This window comes from Amblyraja radiata, chromosome 18 (genome assembly GCF_010909765.2).
Source record: "Amblyraja radiata isolate CabotCenter1 chromosome 18, sAmbRad1.1.pri, whole genome shotgun sequence".
Taxonomy (NCBI): domain Eukaryota; kingdom Metazoa; phylum Chordata; class Chondrichthyes; order Rajiformes; family Rajidae; genus Amblyraja; species Amblyraja radiata.
Genome location: NC_045973.1, coordinates 40,299,587 through 40,320,708, shown reverse-complemented (window position 1 = coordinate 40,320,708; position 21,122 = coordinate 40,299,587). Strand labels below are relative to the sequence as shown.

General features: G+C 45.4%; 1 protein-coding gene and 1 pseudogene across 2 annotated transcripts in view; one reads left to right on the top strand and one right to left on the bottom strand.

Moving 5' to 3' along the window:
* The window catches only part of iqsec1 (IQ motif and Sec7 domain ArfGEF 1), a 506,053-nt gene that overhangs the window by 455,710 nt on the left and 29,221 nt on the right, over positions 1 to 21,122 (bottom strand). The gene's annotated exons all lie outside the window — the stretch shown is intronic.
* Positions 17,041 to 17,182, top strand: LOC116983618 (annotated as a pseudogene).

The following is a 21,122-nucleotide window of genomic DNA, read 5'->3' as shown; positions in this document are numbered from 1 at the left end:
AGAATCAAAAGAGATAATATAAGTATATTGAGGGAGGAAAAAAGGTATCGAACTCCAAGACCAAAGTAACGACGGATAACTCCTCAAATGCCAAAATGGACAGCTATGTATGGAACCACAGGAGAAGGGACAGATCTTTAAAAAACTCATATGATTTAACTGCAGAGAAAGACAAACACTGACCAATTCTCTGAAGTTAATGGACAGGTTGGATAGACTTGGATTGTTTTCTCTGGAACACTAGAGATTGCAGGGAGTACATAAATTATGCGAGGCATGGATAGGGTGGACAGTCAAAATGTATTTCCCCACAATGGAAAAAAATCAAATATGAGAGGTGAGAGGGGCAAAGTTCAAATGGGATGTGCAGGGCAACTATTTATTTTACAAAGATGATGGCAAGTGCTTGGAACACGCTGCTGGGGTTAGTGGTTGAGGAAGATATGATAGTTGCATTTAAGAGACTTTTGGATGGGCATATGGCTATGCAGGGATTGGAGGGATATGGATTATATGCAGATGTGAGATGATCTTGGTATTATGTTTGGCTTTGTGGGCTAACGGGCATGTTCTTGTGCTGCACTGCTCCGTACTATGTTCTATGAGAGGTAATCAGCATGAATTTTGAATGAGCAATCATGATCAAGCTTTTTGAAGAAGTAAACAGGGAGGTCTATTTGGGCGGGGAAATAGATGTAATCTTTATTGGCTTCAGCAAACCCTTTTTATAAGCTTCCACATCACAGGCTGCTCCAGAAGGTTGGATCACATGGGATATAGGGTGAGCTGGCTAATTATGGTGGGAAGCAAAGGGTGATGGTGGAAGGTTTGTTTTCAGACTGGAGGCCTGTGATTAGTCGTGTGCCTCAGCAGTCGGCGCTGAAAACATTGCTGTTTGTCATTATTATCAACTATTTGGATGAGAATGTACAAGGAATGATAAGTAACTTTGCAGATGACACAAATATTTGGTATTGACAGTGAAGATGGTTATCAAAAATTACAGCGGGATCTTAATCAACGGGGCATGTGGGCTGAGAGGCAAATGGAGTTTAATGAGGATAAGCTGGAAAGGGTGCAGAGAAGATTTACAAGGATATTGCCAAGACTCGAAGGTCTGAACTATAGGGAAAGATTGAGCCGGCTCGGAGTGAATTCCCTGGAGCGCAGGAGGATGAGTTATACAAAGAGTTGCACAAAATCATGAGAGGAATAGATCAGGTAGATGTACAGATTCTCTTGCCCAGAGTAGGGGAAATTGAGAACCAGAAGACATAGGTTTAAGGTGAGGGAGGAGATTTAATCAGAACCTGAGGGGCAACATTTTCCACACAAAGAGTAGTGGGTGTAGGGAACGAGTTGCTGGACATGGTAGTTGAGGCAGGTCCTATTGCAACATTTAAGAAGCATTTAGACAGGTACATGGATAGAAACATAGAACATAGAAACATAGAAAATAGGTGCAGCAGGAGGCCATTCGGCCCTTCGAGCCAGCACCGCCATTCATTGTGATCATGGCTGATCGTCCCCTATCAATAATCCGTGCCTGCCTTCTCCCCATATCCCTTGACTCCACTAGCCCCTAGAGCTCTATCTAACTCTCTCTTAAATCCATCCAGTGACTTGGCCTCCACTGGGAATTCCATAAATTTTCAACACTCTGGGTGAAAAAGTATTTTCTCACCTCAGTCTTAAATGACCTCCCCTTTATTCTAAGAAGTGATATGGGTCAAATGCTTAAAGGGATATGGGCCAAATGTAGTGTAGATGGGACACGTTGGCCAGTGTGGGCAAGTTGGGCGGAAGGGCCTGCTTCTACGCTGTAAGATTCTATGACTTCAGTAAGGTGCTGCATTTTGGGAAGTCAATTCAGGCCAGGACCTTCTCAGTGAACAGTTGGGAGTGCTGTAGAGCAGAGGGATCTAGGAATATGAATATGGAGGCAAGAGAATGCAGATGCAGTAATCTAGAGCAATAGACAAACTACTAGAGGAATTGAGCAGATCAAACAGAATTTGTGGAGGGAAATAGACATATGACATTTCAGGCTAGGACCCGTCTTCAAACTGATCTATGTAAAAGTACATGGGTCACCCTGCTATAGGAATGATGCCATTAAGCAGGCAAGAGTGCAGAGAAGATTTAGGAGGATGTTGCCAGGACTCAAAAGACAGAATTACAGAGTTTGGGCAGGGTAGCACTTTATTCCTTGAAGCAGAGGAGACAGAGGGTGACATTACAGAAATATACAGATTCATGAGGGGCATGGATAGGGTCAATGCACAGCCTTTTTCCCCAGGGTAAATTGGAACCAGTTGTTATTGGGCAAGTCCACATCTGACATGTGCAAATCATTAAAGGCCAGCTGATCAGAGCTTAGACTGGCCTGTTCCAGTAGGGAGGAGGGATAAGGGGCAAAAGGTAAGAGAACCTTGGCTTGGGAAATTAATCAAAAAAAGGTAGCCAATGCGATGTTTAGAAAAACAAAATCAGCCAAGGCCCTTGCAGAATATAAAACAAGCAGGAACTAACTTGAGCGTGCAAATAGAAACGCCCAAGGGGGGCACGAAATATCATTAGGGCGTCAGATTAAAGAAAATTCCCAAGGCTTTTTATAAGAACATTAAAAACTAGTGGGTAACCAGGGAGAAGGCAAGACCAATCAAAAATAAAGGAAGGAATTTATGCTTGTAGTCAGAGGAAGTAGCCGACGTAGTAAACCAGTACTTTACATCTGTATTCACAAAGGAGAAGGACATGGAGGACAGCGGGATCAGTGCGGATAAAAAAATACTAATACACTAGAACAGTTTGAGATCAAGAAGGTGGTGGTATTAGGGCCCTCGGGGTGGATAAGATTACCTAATGAGATCTATCCCAAGTAATTGTGAGATGCAAGAGAGGTTTTTGCATGGGCCTTACCGATGATTTTTGTATGTTCACTAGTTGGAGGATCTTAGGGTCTAACTCCATAACTTCCTGAAAGTGGTAAAGAAGGCTTAAGGGCCTGTCCCACTTGGGCGTCATTTACGCGACATCATTTACGCGTCACGACGCACGCGTCGTGGCATGCACGTGATGCATGCATGGTGCGCATAACGCGAGCATGGTGCGTGGTGACGTAGGCAGTGACGTGTGGTCGCGCGCGGCGCCCCATGATTTTGGGATGTACAAAATCTTTGCGAGCCATCTGCGTGACGCGTAAATGACGCCCAAGTGGGACAGGCCCTTTATGGTATGCTTGCTTACATAGGTTGGGGTATTGAGTATAAGAGTCCGAAAATCATGATGCAGCTTTATATGCCTTTGGTTAGGCCACATTTTGAGTATTGTGTGCTGGTTTGGTCACTCCATTACAGGAAGGATGTGGAAGATTTTGAGAGGGTACTGATGAGGTTTAACTGAATGATGCCTGCATTATGGGGCATTAACTGCAGGGAGAGATTAGACAGACTTGGATTATTTTCTCTGCAACACTGTTGGTTGTGAGGTGACTTGATGAGAGGCATAGATAGGACAGACAGTCTAGGCTTTTTTCCCAGGATGGAAAAAGTAAATGCTACAGAACATAACATTAAGGTGATGGGGGCAAGGTTGAAAAAGGAGATATGCGGAGCAAGTTGGGGTTTTTTTAGGGTTTTTTTTTTACACACACAGAGGATGGTAGGTGCCTGAAATGCACTGCCAGAGATGGTGGTATTATGGTTGAGGAGGTGCTGGGTGTCCCAAGATGTATGACTGGGGCTGCCAGCCTTTAATTCGTTGCTACGCCAACACCAGACGCAGAATCGCCGAGATTTTTTCCATTTCGGTAGAGATTTCACTTTTCATTCCAAGTATCCACTCCTGATTAAATTTCGTCGTGTTTATGTACACATTTTTAATAAAATCCTTCTCCCTCCCTCCTCAAAATTAAAAAAAAAAAAACAGCCCTCAGCCATAACATGTTGGTGAACGTTCCATCGTGTGATGTCACAATGCAACGTTCCATCGTGTGATGTCACAATACCCAATGCTCACAGATGTCCAATCGGAATGGATCCATTTACATATGCCTTTGCACCAGCACCAGCCTCAGCCCCAGCCCCTCCCCCCCCCCCCCCCCACCCCCACCCCGCAGCCTGTCGAAGCGCGTCATCACGTGTATGGGAATAGAGAAAGAGGATTGGGGGTGATAGGGAATGTCCCTACCCCTCCCCCTTCCACTCTCCCTCCCCACTATTTCCCCTCTCTTCCCCCACCCCTCTCCCCCTCCCTCCACACTGTTCCCCCTCTACCCCCTACCCCATCTCCCTCCTCACCTCCCTCCCCTCTCCCCTACCCTCCTTCCCTCCCCCTCCCCCTTCCCTCTCTCCCCCTGCCCCCTTCCACCTACCCCTCTGTCCCTCTTCCACCACTCCCCCTACCCCTCCCTCCCCACTTCCACTTCTCTCCCCCTTACCCCACCCCTCTCCCTCTCCATTCCCCACCCCTCCCTCCCCTCTCTCCCCCCACCCTTCCCCTACCCCTTCCACTCTGTCCCTCTTCCACCACCCCCCCTACCCCTCTCCCCTCCCTCCCCACTCTTCCACCTCTCCCCCCTCCCCCTCCACCCACCCCCATCCCTCTCTCCCCCACCCCCCTTCCCAGCTGCACCCCCTTCCCTCGCTCCCCCACCCCCCTTCCGTCCCCCACCCCCTTCCTCCTCCCCACTCTTCCCCCTCAATCCACTCTTCCACCTCTACCCCCTACCCCATCTCCCTCCTCGCCTCCCTCCCCTCTCTCCCACACCTCTCTCACCCTCACCCACCCCTCTCTCCTCCCCCTCTCCATCTCCCTCTCCTCACCCCTCTCCCTCTCCTCCCCCTCCTCCTCCCACCTCACTAGAATTTAGAAGATTGAGGGGGGATCTTATAGAAACTTACAAAATTCTTAAGGGGTTGGACAGTCTAGATGCAGGAAGATTGTTCCCGATGTTGGGGAAGTCCAGAACAAGGGGTCACAGTTTAAGGATAAGGGGGAAATCTTTTAGGACCGAGATGAGAAAAACATTTTTCACACAGAGAGTGGTGAATCTGTGGAATTCTCTGCCACAGAAGGTAGTTGAGGCCAGTTCATAGGCTATATTTAAGAGGGAGTTAGATGTGGCCCTTGTGGCTAAAGGGATCAGGGGGTATGGATAAAAAGCAGGTACAGGATACTGAGTTGGATGATCAGCCATGATCATATTGAATGGCGGTGCAGGCTCGAAGGGCCGAATGGCCTACTCCTGCACCTAATTTCTATGTTTCCCTCTCCTCACCCCTCTCCCTCTCCTCCCACCCCCATCCCTCTCTCCCCCAACCCCTTCCCTCTCTACCCCACCCACTTCCCTCTTTCCCCCGCCCCGTTTCCACTACCCCTCTGTCCCTTACCCCTCCCTCCCCACTCTTCTACTTCTCTCCCCCTTACCCCACTCCTCTCCCTCCCCACCCCTCGCTCCCACCCTCCCTTCCACCTCCATCCCCTCTCTCCCCCACCCCTTCCCCCTACCCTCTAACCCCCCTTCACCACTCCCCATCCCCCTCTCCCCACTCTTTCCCCTCTCCCCCTCCCTCCACACTCTTCCCCTCCCTCCCCTACCCCATCTCCCTCCTCCCCTCCCTCCCCTACCCCATCCCCCTACTCCCCCCCTCCCCCATCCCTCTCTCCTCCCGTCCCCCACCCCTCTCTCCTCCCGTCCCTACCCCTCTCTCCTCCCCCTCTCCATCTCCCTCTCCTCACCCCTCTCCCTCTCCTCGCCCTCTCCCACCCCATCCCTCCCTCTCCCACCCCCTTCCCTCTCTCCCCGCCCCCTTCCCCCTACCCCTCTGTCCCTCTTCCACCACTCCTGCACCTAATTTCTATGTTTCCCTCTCTCACCCCCTACCTCGCTCTCCATTCCCTCCCAAATCTCTCCCGTTTCCTCCTCCTCTCCCCCCCGCAAACGCCGTTGTGGAAACAGACCCAACGGGTCTGCACTTGGTCTAGTATATATATATATTTGGAAAGACGGGCTGATTAGAGATAGTCAGCATTGGAGATCATGTGGGCTGCATCCACAATTCTCTTGGATGGTGCTGTTCCTAAACCAAGTTGTGATGCATCTTGATCAAATGCTTTCTGTGGCACATCTGTAGAAGTTGGTGGAAGTTGATGGGGTCATGTTGAACTTCCTAAGCTTTCTAAGGAAGTAAAAGCATTGGTGTGCTTTCTTGGCCGTTGCTTCAATATGGGTGGTCTAGGAAAAGTTGTTGGTGATATTTACTCCTAGAAATTTGAAGTTTTCAACCATCTCTCCTTCAGCAACATCAAAACAAACTGGGGTATGTGTACCGCTTCGCTTCCTGAAGTCGATCACTATCTCCTTTATCTTGCTGAGAGAAAAGTTGTCATCTCCGCACCAGAACATGAGGTTTTCAATCTCCTTTCTGTACTCTTGTCTCATCACTTTTTGATATCCGGCCCACAATAGTGGTATCGTCTGCAAATTTGTAAATTGAATTAGATTTGTACATGGCTGCACGGGCGTAGGTGTACAAGGAGTAAAGAAGGGGGCTGAGAATGCATCCTTGTGGAGCACCAGTCTTGTGGATTATCGTAGAAGATAATTGGTCCTCTATCCTTACTGATTGGGGTCCGTTGGTCAGGAAGATGAGGATCAAGTTGCAGAGATGTTCTGACTCCAAGTTCTGCAAGTTTGGTGATGAGCTTGGATGATATAATGGTGTTAAAGACAGAGCTGTAGTTTATGAATAAGTGTCTGACGAAGGTGTCTCTCTTACCCAGCTGTACCAGGGATGAGTGTAGAGTCAGGGCGATGGCATTGTGGTGGTAGGCAAACTACTGTGGGTCAAGGCTGCTTGGTGACTGGAATTAATGCATTCCATAACTAGGCTCTCAAAACTGGATGATAGTCCTTTAGGCATTGCTTTTCTTCAGCACCAGGATGATGGTAGTCTTCTTGAAGCAGATGGGTACCTCCGAAAGGAGGGATTAACGATGTCCGTGAATACTCCCGCTGCCTGGTCCGCGCAGCTACTAAGGACACGGCCAGGAACTCCGTCTGGGCCAGTAGCTTTCAGTGGGTTTACCGTCAGGAGGGCCAATCTAACCTCTGCGACAGTGACCTTGGGAAGAGACACATCGGAGTCTGAAGGGCCAGGTCTCACTGCCATGTAGGCGTTCTGCTCAAAGCACTTTAGAGGAAGCATTCAGTTCATCAGGTAGGGTCACACTATCACCAATGATGTTGCCTGACCTTGCTTTGCAGTCAGTTATCTTATTCAGACCTTGCCACATTCAAGTTCAAGTTCAAGTTCAAGTGAGTTTATTGTCATGTGTCCCTGTATAGGACAATGAAATTCTTGCTTTGCTTAAGCACACAGAAAATAGTAGGCATTTACTACAAAACAGATAAATGTGTCCATATACCATGATATAAATATATACACACATGAATAAATAAACTGGTAGTGCAAATAACATAAAGTGGTTGCTAATAATCAGAGTTTTGTCCGAGCCAGGTTTAATAGCCTGATGGCTGAGGGGAAGTAGCTATTCCTGAACCTGGTTGTTGCAGTCTTCAGGCTCCTGTACCTTCTACCTGAAGGTAGCAGGGAGATGAGTGTGTGGCCAGGATGGTGTGGGTCTTTGATGATACTGCCAGCCTTTTTGAGGCAGCGACTGCGATAAATCCCCTCGATGGAAGGAAGGTCAGAGCCGATGATGGACTGGGCAGTGTTTACTACTTTTTGTAGTCTTTTCCTCTCCAGGGCGCTCAAATTGCCGAACCAAGCCACGATGCAACCGGTCAGCATGCTCTCGACTGTGCACCTGTAGAAGTTAGAGAGAGTCTTCCTTGACAATCCGACTCTCCGTAATCTTCTCAGGAAGTAGAGGCGCTGATGAGCTTTTTTGATAATTGCGTTAGTGTTTTCGGACCAGGAAAGATCTTCAGAGATGTGCACGCCCAGGAATTTGAAGTTCTTGACCCTTTCAACAATGTGTCCTTAGTAGCTGCGCGGACCAGGCAGCGGGAGTATTCACGGACATCGTTAATCCCTCCTTTCGGAGGTACCCATCTGCTTCAAGAAGACTACCATCATCCTGGTGCTGAAGAAAAGCAATGCCTAAAGGACTATCATCCAGTTTTGAGAGCCTAGTTATGGAATGCATTTGTCTGAGTGATTATACTGGCACTCAGGTTTGTCCTGGTATTGCCTCTTGACATCCTTGATGGCTTTGTGAAGATCATTGTGGGCCTTCTTGTACTGCTCCGGATCGCTTGACTTTTTGCAACGGACTTAGCCTTCACTTGTGAATGTACCTTGCTGTTCATCCGTGGTTGATGTCTGGGAAACACTTGGATCGGCTTCGTCGGCACAGTCTTCCACGCACTTGCTGATGAAGTCAGTCACGGCAGTGGCGTACTCATTCAGGTTAGCTGCAGAATCCCCGAATACGGACAAGTCCACTGACTCAAAACAGTTGCATAAGATGTCCATTTAACAACTGTCTGTACCGGATCCTCCTGTTTCAATTGTTGTTTGTAGGCAGGGAGTAGAAGCACAGCTAGGTGATCAGATTTCCCGAAATGTGGCTGAGGAACAGAGCGGTTATTGATGTGTAGCAGCGGTCGGGGGTGTTCTGGCCCCTGGTGGGCAAGCGACATGTTGGTAGTACTTTGGTAGTACGCCCAGAGGTTGGCTTAATTGAAATCTCCAGTTACAATGATCAGGGCTTGGGTGTTTTGTCTCGTGGCTATTGATAGTGGAGTAAATTCGTTCAGAGCAAGTTTGACGTCTGCGTGGAGGGGGGTGGAGATGTAGACTGCTGTCAGGATGGCTGAGGTGAATTCCCTCGGCAGGTAGTAGGGACGGCACTTCATAGTCAGATATTGAAGAAGTAAACAAAATGTCGATGAGTGCAAAGCCATAGATGTAGAAACAAGGAACTGCAGATGCTGGTTTATACCAAAAGATAGACACAAAGTGCTGAATTAACAGCGGGTCAGGCAGCATCTCTGAAAAATAATAGGTGACGTTTCAGGTTGGGACTCTTCTTCAAACTGAAAGTCGGGGGTGAAGAGCTGGAGATGAGAAAAGACCAGCACCAGTCAAGGCCAGCCACAAATTACTTCAGCCAGGACGGTGCTTGGTAAGCCCATTACTGGCTAGGAAAGGAAAACAATGTGGAGTACTGTGAACTGGTAATACGACTAGGGTGCAGGAAGGGGGGAGGGGAGTATATAGAAGTTACCCAAAATTAGAGGTTTCCATGTTCATACTGCTGGGTTGTAAGCTACCCAAGCAAAATTAAGTGTTGTTCCTCCAATTTGTGTTTGGCTTCACCCTGGCAAAGGAGGCGGCCCAGGACAGAAATGTCAGTACGAGAACAGGAAGGGAAGCTAAATGGACTTCAAGGCATTTGATAAGGGTCCACACAGTAGGCTGCTCTGGAAGATTAGATCACATGGGGCCCAGGGAGAGCTACCCGACAAGATAGAAAATTGGCTTCATGGAAGGAAGCAGAGGGTGAAGGCGGAAGGTTGTTTTTCAGACTGAAGGTCTAGGACTAGTGGTATGCCTCAGGGATCAGTGATGGGCCCATTGGGGTTTGTGGTTTATATCAATGATTTGGGTGAGAATGTAAAAGGCATGATAAGGAACTTTGCAGATGACGCAAAAGTGGGTGGTATTGTTTCCCACCTTGAACCAAAGACCAACCATCGCATACATCGCCACACTTCAAGAATTCACACAAGTGAGTTATGAATCTGTGGATGATTATCTCACAAAGCCGAAGAACGTTGCGTTCAGGAAATTTCATTCAGGAAATTTCAGGAAATACCATAAAATTCCAGAAAATTTCGGATTCTATTTAAGGAAGTTTTTTTTTGAGGTGTGGAAGCACTGGTCTCAACCACTGAGCTATAAGCAAGGAACCACATTTCTATATTTCTGAAACAATTCAGAAAATATTTGACAGTACATTTCAAATTCAAAATGGTGATTATGAAGCACCCTTTTAAATAATAACCAATTCTATGTCCTATTAATGTATCTATCTAGTCTCTTAACTGCCAGAAAATACATCATACAGATCCCCAGAATATTTGCATTTTATTAGATTACATAAAATACTTCACAGAACACTCATATTCAATTTGAAACAAAATATTAACAAGACAAGTTATATTGTTCCTTCATGTCACAGCACAATTACTCAAAGTGACATTTTATTTTCTATTTAGCTACTAAAGTAATTTATAAATCAAGTACTACACAGGATGAGGAGGTTGGGATATTTTTAGCACATTTAAATATTTGGGTATGTTACCAAATAAACATACCCAAATATTTAAACATATTTTAATCTGCACTGGAACCAGTGTTGTTATCAGATTAAATGTGTTTGTAAAATAGCCAATAAGTGTCATGCATTTACAGAATTAATCCAGATTTTGCAAGTACTTAATGTTTGTATCTAATATTTATCGGAACAACAGCAACAACACCCATTATCTGAAATATTAGAACCTTTTGTCCAAAATGTCATCCAAGGTTAGCACACACTCAGTACAACAAAGAAGCATCAGCATAGGATTTTTGTATACAGAAATCAAAACACAAACGTCCAGAGATTTTTTTAAATGCCCTCAAAATAGATACATCCAAAGCAGTAGTGAATACATTAACCTTTCAGAGGTTCAACTCCAGTTTGTGGTCATATTGCCAAATGATCTCATTTTTGTATGGTCATTTGCATAGTGCATAATGAAACTTACTTTAGCTTAATGTAGAAGCAAGGAGCTGCACATGCTGATTTACAAAAGACAAAAAGTGCTGGAGTAACTCAGCGGCTCAGCCAGTATCTCTAGAAAACATGGATGGGTGAAATTTTGGGTTGGGACCCTTCTTCAGGCTATAAGAAGGGTCTCAACCTGAAACGCCATCGATCCGTGTTCTCCAGAGATGCTGCCGGACCCGTTAAGTTACTCCAGCACTTTGTGACTTCATACTTCAGCTTAACATTGACACCATGTAATCATTCCAAAAGTACTGGGTTATTATACAGTGCCACAATTTCCAAGATCAAAGCTAGAAAAGGATTAGGAGGAGCTTCAGTTACTCATAATATATTGAAACAAGACAGATGTACGCAAAATAGATTAGAAGATCAAGTTCAAACGAAAAGCAGCCAAACTACTTTGCATGATAACAGTTACTGACCAAAGTACAAATCATAGAAATCTTTAACCTATTGTAAACATGACATCAAAAATTGTCAGAGAACCAAAGCCGACTATATTTGATTGATCTTAAAAAAAACTCTTGTACTGCTTTTGGTAACAGTAATGGTAAGAAGGGGGAAAATGGTGATTTCCACTGTGTACTTTGCCCAATTCGTGAGTCTAACCTCAAGATAGTCAAAACAAATCAGTGCAAAATAAATGTGTAGTAATAATGGCCCTCTTCCACTTCACAATTACCTCCCAACTTCCACCTATCATCCAATCTTATTGAAATCTTTGAGATATTTTACAAGGGGACATATGATACTATTCCATCATAATGCAGGGAGAGATCTGAAAAAGCATGACAAAAATATCAATTGACATTTTGTTTCCCCATTCCAGACAAATGGTTACTGGTGTCTAAGGGCATAGTGTATTTCATCCATAGTCCAAAAGACCAATAAAGGTCAATAAAGCCAATCCTCTTGAATCACTGCGGCCCATGTTTCACAACGACTTCAGTTTCACTGTTGAGTGGTGACACAAGGAACTGCAGATGTTGGAATCTTGAGCAAAATAATTGCTGGAGGAACTCCACATTCAGGCATGCTCCGTGGAGGGAATGAACAGGCTATGTTTCAGGTCTGCTCTCTTCTTCAGACCAAATGGCACCGCACTATAGGAAGGCTCTCGACCCGAAACGTCACCCATTCCTTCTCTGCAGAGATGTTGTCTGTCCTGCTGAGTTACTCCAGCTTGTTGTGTCAAGCTTCAGTTTAAACCAGCATCTGCAGTTCCTTCCTACACACTCTCTATTCCCTCCACAGATGCTGCCGGTCGTACGGAGTTCTTTCAGCACTTTGTGAGATTTATAAACCAGCTTTTGGTGAGAGCCCAGGTTAGTTTCACTGTCAAGTAAGCAGCTGAGAGGAAGAGCAGCACGAGAGATTTAAAAAGTAGCTGTTAGTGTCTGGGAATGACTGCTCCCAGTGGTGTATAAAATGCAGGCACTAACAGAACAGCATATTGGGAGAAGCTATATACTGAGGCAAAGTACTTTGTTGAGGGCAATGACTAATGAGGCTTCAGCTCGGAGGCTGAGTGGAGCAAGACGGTAGGAAAAGGACTTTTTTCGTAATTCAACTTTGGTCTTAGTGCAGTAGCAGCTATTGTATTGTATTATAATTAATTTATTAGCCAAGTATGTAAACATACAAAATTTGATTTGCCAACAGTCATACAAAAAAGCAACAAGGTACATAACCACATAAAAATTAAATATAGACTTAAGCGGCCACCATAACAATATGCAAGAATCCCCAGGGCACACAGCATAAGCGGAGAACCACAGCCATCAGTTCAATGTCCGCGCCCCACACACGCTCCTTCACTGTGATGTGACCAGAGTTGTACCGAACGCTGTCACTCTCTCTGCAGTCCCTATCTGCCCGAACAGTCAGAAAGCCGCCCACTCTCGCACTAAACTCCAGGATGTCCTCATGGAGTCATGTCCCCGCAAAACACCAAGATCACTGCACTCACAGCACTCCCTCAGAGTCCTCCGAGTCCTCACCAGCACAGGGAGCACGTCCATTTTGTTTTTTCAGCGACCTCACATTCCCCACTGTGATGGAAGGCAAATAACTTATACCTTCTTTCCTCATTTTCAATCAATCCTCAATCGAAACGTCCGCAGTCGCGGAGATCGAAGCTCCCGCAGTCGGCGATATAAGCTCCCGCGATCAGGGCAGTCGAAGCGCCTGCGGTTGGAGCTCCCGCAGTCGATCCCTAACAAAGGGACCACCAGCTCCACGATGTTAAAGCCGCAGTGCAGACGGAGATACGATGAAAAAGTCGCATCTCCATAAAGGAAATAGATTAAAAACAGGTTTCCCCCAACACCCCACCCTCACATAATACAAAAATTAAAGGTACACTAAAATCATACAAGTAAACACAGTAAACACAAACCAAATACAGCAAAAGAAGAAAAAGACAAGGCAGGCTGTTGGCACGGCTGCCATGTACGATGCTACCATGTGACTACACGGTAGTTACATTATTACACTGATATGCTTTTGCTGCAAGATGTGGAAAGTCAGAGAGATTTCCAGTGTGCCCAAACATGACAACTGTGGGGAAGTGCATCCAGCTGCAGCTCCTGACTGATCACGTGAGTGAACGCGAGCTGCAGCTGGAGAATGAGAGCAGAGATTTAGTGAAGTCGTCACATCGAAGGTACGGGCAGAAACTAACTACCAGGAAGGAACATACAACAGTACAGTGTAAGACCAGGCCCTATGGCCCAAAATGTCCATGCCAAACAAATTGCAAAGTTAAGCGAATCTCATCTGCCTCATCCATATCCCCCCCCATTTCCTGCACCTATCTGAAAGCCTCTTGAATTCCACTTTAGTGTCTTCTGGGTCCTCTCCTAACTGTAGTGATTCTTGAAAGATCACTACTCATGCCGACACAATCTCTAAAGCTACCTCTTTCAGATCCTGGGATGGAGTCCAAGTGGTCCAGGTGACATCCACCTACAGTCTTTTTAGCTTCCCAAACTCCTTCTCCACAGTAATAGCAATTCCACTAACTTCTGCTTCCTGACTCTCTTGAATTTCTGACATGTTGCTGGTGTCCACCACTGTGAAGACCGAGGCAAAAACGTGTTTGATTCGTTTGCCATTCCTTTATTACCCATTACTATTTCTCCAGCGTCATTTCCCAGCGGCCCAATGTCCACTCTTGCCTCTCTTTTATTCTTCATATATCTGAAGCTTTTGGTATCCTCTTGTATTATTAGCTAACTTACTTTCATATTTTATCTTTTCTTCCCTTACTTTTAGTTACCTCAAGTTGGATTTTAAAAGCTTCCCAATCCTCTATCTTCTTGCTAATCTTTGCAATATTATATGTCTTCTCTGTTACTATCATACTGTCAGCCATGATCACCTTATTCCTCCCTTTAGAATATTTCTTCCTCTTAGGGATGAAAAGATCCTGCATCTTCCAAATTACTCCCAGAAACTACTGCCACTGTTACTCCACTGTCATTCCTGCTAGGGTCATTTTCAAATTAACTTTAGCCAACTCCTCCCTCATGCATCTGCAGCTACCTTCAACAGTAATACTGACACATTTGATTTAATGTTTCCTTCAAACTGCAGGTTGAATTTTATCATATTATGGTCACTACTTCCTAGAGGTTCCTTTACCTTAAGCTTCCTAACCAAATCCAGAATTGCCTTTTCCTGAGCAGGCTCGGCCACAAGCTGCTCTTGGGACCCAGTACCAACCTAATTTTCCAAAGTCTATCTGTTAATTGAAATTCCCCATAACCACAGTAACATTGCCTATCTTACATGCCGATCGTATCTCCCAATGTAATTTGTACCCTACATCCTGGCTACTGTTCGGAAGCTTGTATAACTCCCATTAGGGTCTTTTTACCCAGGCCTGTATGAAGCTTTTCAAAAAGAGGGGTGCATGTCAGGATTACAAAAATTGTAATCCCTTCATGGCCAGGGCCTGCTTAAGGGCCCTGGAAGCTCTGGGGTTTTAGATGCTCTCTGGTGCATTCTGAACCTTATTTTGGAGCATTTTTGCACCAAACTTATGACAATATTTCAGAAATAATTTTGGTTGAGTCAAGAGTAATGAGTGGGTGGAATGGGATGATTAGGGTCATTGTTGTATACATTTTTTGTAATCAAGAATTGAAGTTATATTAATAATCAAGTTGTACTGTTGTAAAATGTTATGTAAAATGTTATAAAGGAGCATGCAAAAAGTGCAAATAAAATACTGTACATTTATGCAATAAAGAAAACCTTTCTTTAGAAAATGTTTTGTGTGTTGATTTGATTGCCTGTTACTGTTAGGCTGTGTTAGTGTGTGCAGTGCACCTTTAATGGTCCTCCTGACCTAACAACTTCACATCACATCAATTTCAACATGGAATAGTGATGTGAATACAACATTTAGTTCGACTTCAATTTCCATCATGAAAATTGAAGTCAAACTAAATGGTGCATTTACATTACTATGATCGCTTTCAAACTAACCTATTTAACTTCGGAGTCACGTGAGTGATTCCGTGAAGAAGCCCTGCCAGTCCGCGTGCGTGTCATTACGTCGTTCGCATGGCGAAACACCGGACTGGCAGGCGAGTCGCTCCTGCCAGCAGTAAGTTTAAGCCTACAGATAAGTTTTTATTTCTTACCAGGTTGTGTTTTCTTGCAGGAACCTCTTCTTACAGAGGTTTCCTGCTGGATGCTGTAGCGGAATCCGGACGAGCCGCGGGGAAACCAGCTTTGGGCTGTGAGGAGACTCCTGTCCAGACCGCGGAACGCGGGTAGCCGGCGGACATCGGGTGCGCTGCTCCAGCCGCTGACAAAGCGGTCAGCGGCTTCCAGACCGCTGTGGTTCCCATGGAGGGGTAAATCCACGAGTGTGAGCACCGTGGCTATTCCTGTGGGGAGGAAAAGCCATTAAAAAGTAAGACCTGTGGACTCCGATGAGTCGGGCAAGGAGGATTCCCCTCCCACTAGAAGCGACGTCTGTGGACGTCTGGCAAAGATGGAGCACCTGATGGAGAGGATGCTCCATCACGACATGCTCCAGGAGGAGCTTTATATTCGTGGGTCACCCCATGGGCCCATGGCAGCAGCTCTGTTAAAGGGCTGTATGGGGAAGATCTGCTCCATGAAGAGGAGTCTTATATCCACGGGTCTTCTTGGGGGCCCATGGCAGCAGCACCTGTAGAAGGGCTGCATAATGAAGGTGGGGAGCTTACCGGGTCAGTTTTGTTCTGACCCTGAGGTTGGAGGTATTGCAGAGCATCATACCCCAAGGCATGAAAGCCAAGAACCAGGGGTGCCAGGCATGGCATCAAAATTTGCCGTACCAACAGGGACTGGTGAGCCAATAAAAAGAATATCAGGGCTGTCTGGAAAGAGCTCCTGATGGAGAGGATGCTTCAGCACGATATGCTCCAGCAAGAGGAGCTTTATATCCAGGGGTCTCCTTGGGGGCCCGTGGCAGCAACACCTGTTGAAGGGCTGTCTGGAAACTCCTGATGGAGAGGATGCTCCATCACGATATGTTCCAGCAAGAGGAGCTTTATATCCGGGGGTCTCCTCGGGAGCCTCTGGCAGCAGCACCTATAGAAGGGCTGCATGATGTCTCCCTCTTGGAGGAGGTGAGCACACGGTCAGTTTTGATCTGACTCCGAGATCGGAGGTATAACTGGTGAACATACCACGAGGCAGGAGCCTGCGGCAGCACCTGTTCAGGGCTGTCTACGAATCTCCCTCGTTGTGGAGGGGAGTGCGAGTGGTCAGTGTAACTGACTTCAAATTCTAAAGTATGTCTGTGGCACGTACTGGAACACATGCGTATGGATTCAAGGGAGTCCTCGCAAACGAAGGTGGCAGAATAGCCGGAAGGGGCCAGAGTTCCCCTCATGCTATAAGTGCCGGGAATGAACAACGCTATCAAGGGTGACACTAAAGACCAGCTGCCGAATCTTCTCTTCAGGTAAGACCTAGTCAACAGGTAAAACCTGGATAAGGAAGCAAAAGCTGTCGGACCAATCGAGGTACCAACGACGAGCAAAGCTTCATCGTTGCGGCAACAACACACCCCACGCCTCCGTTGGCAGTAAGCAGTTCACTGAAGCTGGTGGCAGCATGAAAGCTGGGCAGAGGTCTTCAATCCGAGACCCAAGTCGGGCTCAGTAAAAATATGGGACCATTTGGTAATATTTGGACTTGTTTTTGTACAAATGATAATGATTAAATGTGTTGTATGAAAGTAGCATTCCCCTTGATAAGGATGGAAGGGGTCCTAGTGGCCTTACAACACACAAATGGTTGTAGCATCTAACCATGTAAAACTGCACAATACTAAGGTTCCAAGCACAGAATTGGGCCAGATTTATCTTTACAGGCAAGTTCAGAATTAGGTCCAGAGTTGTCTTTAGAGGCAGGCTCAGTATTATGACCAGGATTGGCTTTCGGGACAGGCTCGGAAATCGGGCCAGAGTTGTTGCTCGAGCAGGTACGGAATTTGCAGGCGTGGCCTGTTCATTGTGAAAAAGATGCAGAATGTCGTTTAACTTGTATGTGCAGTATACATTTTTCAGAATAGGAAACTTCACATCTGATTTCCTTAGGATGCTCCCATTTACAGAGATCACGGGAGTCATTTGAAATGTATCTGGATAAAGGGAATGATAAAACATTGCAAAATGATTTAACATTCATTTCACAGGTTATTTACCAGAATACTAAAACCGATGCTTGGACTGCTCAGAGCTCAAAAACATTTGTTATGTCTTGTCTGGAGGATATTCTAACGCTGTATGTTGCTAAAATCAACTGTATCAGCCTCAAACTATGTTTAAGAAAATTAAGATGATACCAACTATAGTTGTTCAACATTGGAATTTACCTTTAACTATTAATTAGCCTGTGACTCCGCCCTGGGGTAAGAGATTGGAATTAATAGGAGCCTCAAACAATCTTGTTGTGATAAAACAGCCTTCTACTCATCAAGTATAATTGGCAATATAGAGGCTGTGATTCAACTGTGCAAGTGGGGGACTTACATCGTGCAAAGTAGTGATCTTGTCACAATAGCATAATTACTATTACCAGCTGAAGCTACCAAGGCCATTATGGTGGACGAACAGTATTCAGCATTGCCCCAGCAATCTGGTCAGTGAAATTTCAGTTATATTATAAACTGATGGGGCTCTAAGGTGGAAAATTATGAATGCCATCTAGTTCGGAGGCGGAGGAGATTTGCATCAGTTAACAATTATTCAGTTATTGGTATGAACTACCTATAAACACTAGGTGCATTCTGGAGGTGAAAGGGTTATTGAGTGAATATGCATAATCTGCATGCTCAACGTTAAGTTGATACACTATGTGGTGGCGTATGTTAATCACATGGGTGCAATCAAGACAGAATATCCTGTAATAATTCACCTAATCTAATTTTACGTTGGAGTATCATCACCTACAATCAATGACAACACAAAATGGGTGTTGGATTACAAAGCATTTAATGAAATTATGGCTCAATGGAACACCGAATCAATATGTTTGTTTCCAGGCTCATTTACCGGTTGCAAAAATATGTGGGATAACAGTGACAAAAGATACATTCTCGCTACAAGGAGAAAGAAGTTATGTTTGTCTCCCTTCATTTTGCCTCATTAGTTGGGTCTTGCAATAAATTCAGCAAGATCCCACTTTTGGTTGTCGTTCTGTCTGACTGGCCTATGCAACCATGCTTCCCGCTTTGTCGGGAATAATAATACAACCTTTTACGGTTATTCTAAACATAAAACTTGCTGGTTCAGCCTGTGGCTCGGGAAACCAGCCTCTGCATGATAGAATCAATTTATTGACTTATAGATTCTGAGTAGACCGCTCGTGCGGCTCCGATTGTCAGACCGATCCATGTATGTGCTCACTGCAGAGTGCAGGGATAGCACCAAGAAAGGAAAGCATTACATTTCCTCTTCAGGAGATGGGAAGCGTTTGTTTAAATACTTATGTTACATCTAATACGGTACAGATAACTGACGTCTTGGAGTTCATTTCAAATAGGTCTTTGACGATAGATTAAGTTATAGGACCAGTAACTGTGCCCAACGTGCCTTCCCATCATATTTGCTGCAGCAAAAGGGACCCACTCTGTTGGGTTTCACCCCCTGATACCGAGTTATAAAGGATATCTTTCACACAAGTTCTCCCAGGACAAGCACAGGGCAGTATGGGATATTGATGTGGTATTAACACTATTTCATCAGGGAGCTCCAGCTACATTCTTAGCTTTGGCTGGGCTCTCATAAGGTAGTTATCCTCATGGCGCTGGTCTCAGCGCAACGGGTTCAGTCACTACATATTGTGACTGGACAGGATGGTTACTTCTGCAAATAATATTATATTTTAATATTTAGTTAAGCAGAGCAGACGTGAGGTCTCAAACTAGTTTCATGGCATACCCCATGGACCTTCACTCGTGTATGGTCACACATATACAACAATACATCAAGGTCACGAAGAGCCTTAGAGGCTCTGAACTAGCAATGTTTGTTAATTACAAAAACTTTTTTAAAAGGTATTGGTTTAGACCATCTCCAGGTGGTTAAAACAGGGTTTGGCTCATGCAGATACTGATATTTTTCGAGTCTCACTCCACCAGGGCTGCAACAACATCAGCAGCAGCAAAGGTTATGTACGTTCCGCTGGACCACACCCTGGCGACTGCAGGATGGTCGAACAAACAAACTTTCTGAACATTTCCTATCTGAATAACCTATTGCCAGACCAGGGGTATTTGCCAACTCTATTTTAGGTTCAGTGGTTAGTTTACTCCCGGATGAGAGGAGTTACTATTATTTATTCATTATGAATGTTTCCCTCATCTGTCAATGAAGCAGTTGTGGTTGTGTAGACTTGTTTCTCACGGCATGAAATCACAGAGCTTTGAAATCCTCTGAAATGGCTGAAAATCAGTCACTCACGTGACTCCGAAGTAAAATAGTAAGATTAAACGAGAACTTACCAGTTCGAAGTTTAATCTTTATTTTATGAGGAGTTACGATGAGCGATTTCATGCCCACCGCTCCCTCTCTCATAAAGATCACTCAGTAGTTCTAGTCTTCTCTAAGTCTTACTATGTTACTTCGACTGCTGTTATCTGTGATTTCACACCGCTGCTTTGAAGATTGACACGCATGCGGACTGGCGGGGCTTCTTCACGTAATCGCTCATCGTAACTCCTCATAAAATAAAGATCAAACTTCAAACTGGTAAGTTCTCGTTTAATCTTACTATTTTACTGTCATACTATTATAACAAATTCTAGTTCCAAATCGTATTTTAAATTCTCAAACACAATGTGATTGTAAATAATTGCAGAGCTGCCAAGTTTCAGCGAGCATTTCCGTATTTTGATGGCTGAAAATCAGTATTTTGTTGGGGGAAATCGGTATTTCTCACATAAATGCAATAGAACGTCCTTCACAGAAACTGGATTTTTGAAAATTAGAATTTTGCATGCAACCTCATGTATTCTCAAATATCAGTATGGAACGCTGAAAATCAATACCACTGAATTGTGAAATTTTGATTCAATCATATCCTATATACTTAAAACTCTGATGTTGGGGGGGGGGGGGTGTGATCCCATCTGCTAGGAAAAACGACGCTCTAACGGTAATATTTTTACATATTCCTGTAGAGTTTTATCCCGTGGATTCAGAAATCGGCTTATCTCAAATATTCATGCTTTATTTCACGAGTTATTTATGGAAATGTTCACAAATCTGAAATATCTTTGAAAATAATCGAGCCGATGATGTCACAATGAGTCTGCTCTGCACTGCTTTCCATGCGGTGCGAGTGACGTCATCCCCCCCTCCCCCCCCCTCGACTCTGACCTTTTATCACCTCCCGCTCGCCGTGGCCCCACTTGACTGGCGCTCGGGGTTCTCGGGTCCATGACCGCCCACACGCATCCTCCCTCGAGTCCACGTCCGCCCGCAGCCCTATCTCTGTCTCTGCTCTCGAGCGCCACCCTCGCTCAGGGTCCTCAGGTCCATGACCGCCCGACCGCGGCCTCCCTCGAGTCCACATCCACCCGCATCCCTCTCCCTATCTTTGTCCTCTCCCCGTCTCAAAAAGAGGCTGCAAATCGGAAATCCCAGCTCCAAAAGACAGCAAGCTCCCCTCTCACTGTCTCTGCCCTTTCCCTGTCCCTGGAGCCTGGCGCAACAGAGTATTGCATTTCCCCTCACCCCCTGAGCTCTTAATTGAAGCTGCTGAATACGCAGTCCTTTGGTTGACGCGCTGCCCGCTCCCCC